This window comes from Syngnathoides biaculeatus, chromosome 11, assembly GCF_019802595.1.
Source record: "Syngnathoides biaculeatus isolate LvHL_M chromosome 11, ASM1980259v1, whole genome shotgun sequence".
Classification (NCBI taxonomy): Eukaryota; Metazoa; Chordata; class Actinopteri; order Syngnathiformes; family Syngnathidae; genus Syngnathoides; species Syngnathoides biaculeatus.
The window spans coordinates 7,675,455-7,680,751 of record NC_084650.1 but is presented as its reverse complement, the minus strand read 5'-3'; the positions used below and the strand labels follow the sequence as shown (position 1 = coordinate 7,680,751).

Here is a 5,297-nt window from a genome sequence, read left to right as displayed (position 1 = left end):
GTCATTTGGATAGGACTTTAGTGTTACTTATTAATGTTCAGTATTTTGTGATGAAACTTCCACTCATTGTGTGAGGGAATTTCTTCCAAAAATATGTATTTTTACAAAGCTGCAGCACTTTTCTATTGGAATAATTTACATTAAAAAAAGAAGTCAGCCATACCGCCGCTTGATTCAGCTGTGCCCAATATGTCGATCGCGTCACATTGCTTGACTGACAGTTAGTTTGACCAATCCTTGCCTTTTCTGCCATGTGCACATATCAGCGCATTCAAGCAAACTGGAGTCATGCGCATGCGTTATTTGGAGTACCGGAACCAAATCACCCTCTCCTCAATCTGAAAAATTGCAACTTTTTGAACATTGAAACGTCCATACGGTAATTCCGCCCGGAAGCCCGTAAAAAGAACTTTTGTTCCTGGCACTGATCTAAAAAAAAGACTGAGTTGCGCATACACACCGAGCGGTATGTCGATTGGTTGAAGCCACAGGCCGCCATCTTGGTACTCCCAGGAGGACATGGTTTACAGGTTAAAGTATGCTGGGGTTTCTAAAAGTTTTAGCATGAAGACTTAAAACTAGTCGTGTGAGCTTGACATTTTTTTCAGTACTGCTAACACGAAGGACTTTTAATTCGACTTGGTAAGCCAAAAAAGGTGCAAGTGCAAAAGAAAGCCATATAACACCGTGACTATCAAGAAACCTTGCATATTACTTGGGGCCTGATTTCTGTGACGTTAACTTTTCCCAAAATACGCTGTGAATCACTATCATCATAACATAGCAAAAAAACTCTGCATTTTTTTGTCATAAAAACATTGAATTTTAATTCAATCAGTTAGATATATTTTTGGAAATAAGGACTCGCAATGGGGAAATACATGCTAAATGGTTGTTCATTCGTTGTCTCTGCGACGTCCGATTTCAGACAGAAAATTTTAACTTGTTTCCTTGCATTTGAAAATCAAATTAAATTTGCAGAGTTCTGTATTATGAATATATCAAAAAATTCACAGAAAATGTGTTCCTGCTTATCCTCTGATGAAGTTTGGTAAAATATTTACATTGGTTTTTCACGAAAAACCGTCAACTTATAAAGGTGAAGCAGAGAGTGAACAGTGAACAAAACCGGAAACAAAACTTTGTTCAAGTGAATGAAGCTAATCAGAAAATAAAAATTAAAAACATTTACAAACAAACTTTAATAGTGTCAAAGTAAATCTTTCCACCTTATCTGTGGAATGTTTTTCTCACAGCCACGAAACTGGTGATTAGTGCAGTTAAACATACATTATGGAAAACGATGTGATGAATCTAAATACTTGGGATATTTCGGATCCCAGGAGACATGAATATAATGTAAACATTTGCAGCATGCTGAGGAAGGTTTAGAATATAAATTGACACATACATCTGAAAAAGTAGGTACAGACCTGAATAATATTCCCCATGCCGAATATGTCAACTGTCATGCCCACCTCTCATCTTGGTGTAGCAGGAATTTCAATTGATCTACTCCACAAATTACAAGCAATTTTTTGACACTTTTTGTACAAGAGGATGAACAATCTTGTAAATGTTATCAATAAATTCCGCACATATATACACACTATTAATTGTTCCTGCTCCGGTCGCCTAACCGTGGTCGGGAGACACAAGGAGATGTCTTGGGCCGAGGTTGTTCTCTTCAGGGTTAACTCCCTTCTCGTGTCACACCTCCGAAGCTCAATGGGAGGAGTAGTTATAACATGGAACATCGATTCACTGTGATGGTCGCTTTATTGGCTCTTAGCACACAACAAGCATGTGCAGTCCGTCTCACCTACACATCAATACACACGCTGTTAAAATAATCATCCATATGTTCTCATTTTGTTCAAACTGTAGTTGGTTATACATCACCACCAAGAACTCACTGTCTTGATGTAATCAATCTAACTTGATGTAATCAATCTAACAAATGTAAACAATCAAACAGTCAGACACACGCACACACACACTCATCATGTCATTCACTGAATAAAAGGAAGCTGCAAGGAGACACAAGTTGGAGTTGGTTGGAAGCAGGGAAGTCCTGTCGCTCCCCTTGCAGCAAGTAAAACTTGAAGCCTTGTCTGTTCGCCTTCTTTTAATAGAGAGTTGAGTTTTTAAACCTGACATTTGGTCCTTCGAGCCGGATCCCAACACACCACCGCCCATCGAGGAGGGAGAAGACACACCGAAGTCTGTCAACAGCCAGGAGCATTTAGCTGTTCCTGAAGAAAAGCCCTGGTGGGACGTGAATTCGTGGCCAGGCCGGTGCCAAAGTCCAATCTCCCCTCGGTGGACGAAGGTTGACGGGATCACGAACAACAGGCGTCCAGACAACGCATGAACCGGTAAGTGAAGGCTACTCCGCCAGAAGGAGGTTGAAGGTTACTCCGCCAGAAGGAAGTTGAAGGCTACTCCGCCAGAAGGAGGTTGAAGGCAACTCCACTAGAAGGAGGTTGAAGGCAACTCCACTAAAAGGAGGTTGAAGGTTACTCCGCGAGAAGGAGGTTGAAGGCGACTCCGCCAGAAGGAGGTTTTAAGGTGACTCCACCTTTAAAGAGGTTATTTATTAGGATCCATAAATGTGTGAGTGAGTGAGTGAGTGAGTGAATGCAAGTGCGAATGCCATTACTTGTGGAATCATAGGTCACGGATGGAAACCTAAAGGTGTTAACAGAAGTCCGTGCTCCGGTGAAGTACACAAGGTAGTGGATTAGGACTTGGGTCCCAAAAAGGACAAGTAGTCTGTACGGGACAAATGTAGAAAAACATAATGGTGAGCGGGAATAATAAGTCTGCCCTAGAGGGTATGTAAACTTTAGGAAATAATGTTTATGGGCAGCATGATGTTTCTTAAAGAAATGGGAAGAAAAAAAATTAGCATGGCTTAAATGGCAAGTTAACAGTTGAAGGATGCAGCAGGTTGGTAGAAAGATTGATGGCAAGTGTTACAGAGAAGTAAGGCAAAGCCAAGATTAAGACTTACATCTTAGGATGGCGAGACGTTGGTTAGCATAAGCAAGAAATACAAAGGCAGGAGAGTCAGCTGAAGTAATGCAACAAGTGGATATATTAAAACCAGCTATAACAGTTTAAAACAGGCTAAAGAAAGTGAGGCAGAAAAAGAGCTGTAAGAAAATCTTGAAAAAAAAATGCTGTCTCCCTGGGAAATACATTCGCTGATAAAAGCGCCAAGGAGGCAGAACAGGAAAATATGGCACACACATAGTGACACAATCACAAGCCCCCAACCCTCCTATTGATTTAACAGTTCTAAAAGATGTGCAAAACATGCTCCTCAAAGTGAAACTCAGTGATGGCTTACAGAAAAAAACTGAATTAGAAGATAATATACAATAGAGGTCTCGAACTGGTCGTCCGCGGGCCATTTGTGGCCCCCAAGATGATGTTTTGCGGCCCCCACCTTACTTACTATGAAAGTCAAATGATGGTGTGGCCCTGAAGTTTTATATGAATGGCACTTTACGGTGATGGGTGCAGAGCTGGTGAACCAACCAATCACGATGGGGTTGTGGCTTTCGGGGTGTGACAGTGACAAGTCCTGATGCAAGCTGAGAAACATTTTAATTGAGTGAAAGTTAGTGATTTTGCCATGGAGAGTTTTATTAGTTTTGCGCACAACCTGTTTACACCAGCTTTCTTGCTTATCTTATTTTTTGTTTAAAAAAAAAAAAAAGACTTTTAAATTGTGTGCAACTAGAATCACTGAGGGGGTAGTGGTACACACGTCTGCCTTTGGTGTGGGCAGTGTGGGATCGATTCCCGCTCAGTGATGGTGTCGATAACTGCCCTGTGACTGACTGGCGACAAATTCAGGGTGTAGTCCGCTTTTCGCCCGAAGTTAGCTGGGATAGGCTTCAGCTTTCCTGTAACTTTTGTGAGGATAAGCGGCTTGAATAATGACATGTTATGACAAATTGTTTGCATATGCACTGAAGATGCGTCCCAACCTCAGCCAGAATGTGCCTTCAGCGGCCCTGATGTGAATGGACTTTTGAGACCACTGATATACATAATCAGGGGAAAACCTGTATTACCAAAAAAAAAAAAAAAAACCACAGGCAATTTTAAGTCATGGGCCTTGCCATGTCTCAACAGGAGGGATGGTAATGGTAGATATTATAGAGACATTTTTGCACTTTTGGATTCAATTCTTACTCAAAAAAATTGTAGATCATGTCTTAATTGCTACAAACACAATACTCAAGGGAACTGCAGACCTAAGAGAGGGCAGTTTCCACAAGGTAGTCAGCCTTTCCAGTTTTTACACATGAATTTTATTTGAGTTAAACAGCATTACAAATGTAGTTTAGTATTGATCTGCCCCTTATCTAAATTTCTATGCACAAGTGCTGATGCTATTACTGTGGCAATGTTCTTGTGTAAATATATTATTCCTTCTCATGGCATCCCAGAAAAATTGTATGGCAACAATGTGCCACATTTTGTTAATGAAAAAAAAATAGTCAAGTATCTGCAAATCTAGAAATAATAAAAAAAAAAATCATTGTGCAGAATTAGTGGAACGGAGCAATGGGACAGTGAAGTCTTGATTAAGGAAAACTACATTTAGTAAAACTGTATATGAAAATAACCCCAACAGATAAAGGATTGTTCCCATTTGAAATAGTATCTAGTAGATTAGATTAGATTAGATTAGATTAGATTAGATTAGATTAGATTAGATTAGATTAGACTGCCCATGGTAGAGCGGCCAGTGCAGCAGTCAGAAGAAAATACTTTAAGTGATTGGGTGAAAGAGATGCTGCTAAATAAAACTGTAAAAGAAGCAAATGATCTGCCGCCTACTGTGCCATCTTCACAGGTGCTGTTGGTGTCCATTGGTGATTGGGTCCTGAGAAAAATCATCATGAGGAAGTGTTGGTCCTCACCTCGCTGGGATGGTCCACTCCCATGGTGATAAAGATAGCAGAACGTCCCACATGGTTACACTTGTCCCACTGCAAGCCTGTGGCTCCCTTTTCATTCAACGACGAGTAGCGGTGGAAGTCCGGCTACAAAGGGTGGGGTAGCAATAGGCTGCCCTGGTCTCAAACCGGTGAAGAATTCAGCTGATCCGCGCTTGAGCATGTGAGGTAAAGGAGAGCCACTATTGGGACTGCTGGCCTCCGTGCTGTTCGGACCATGGCTCCTCCGCACTGGCCAGTCTGGGACTGTACGTGTTTATCACTGGATCTATGGACATGAATCATCATGGAGCAAAGACAATCCCACCTCTCCAATGG

General features: G+C 41.2%; 1 protein-coding gene across 3 annotated transcripts in view; it reads right to left on the bottom strand.

The window, feature by feature from the left end:
- Positions 1–1,215: 1,215 nt before the first annotated feature.
- Positions 1,216–5,297, bottom strand: part of LOC133509234 (synaptic defective enhancer 1-like) — a 31,719-nt gene continuing 27,637 nt past the window's right edge. For all 3 annotated transcript variants that reach the window (XR_009797273.1, XR_009797274.1, XR_009797275.1), the window contains one exon: positions 1,216–1,822. The gene's annotated coding sequence lies outside the window, so the exon portion shown is untranslated. The remainder of the gene's footprint in view (positions 1,823–5,297) is intronic.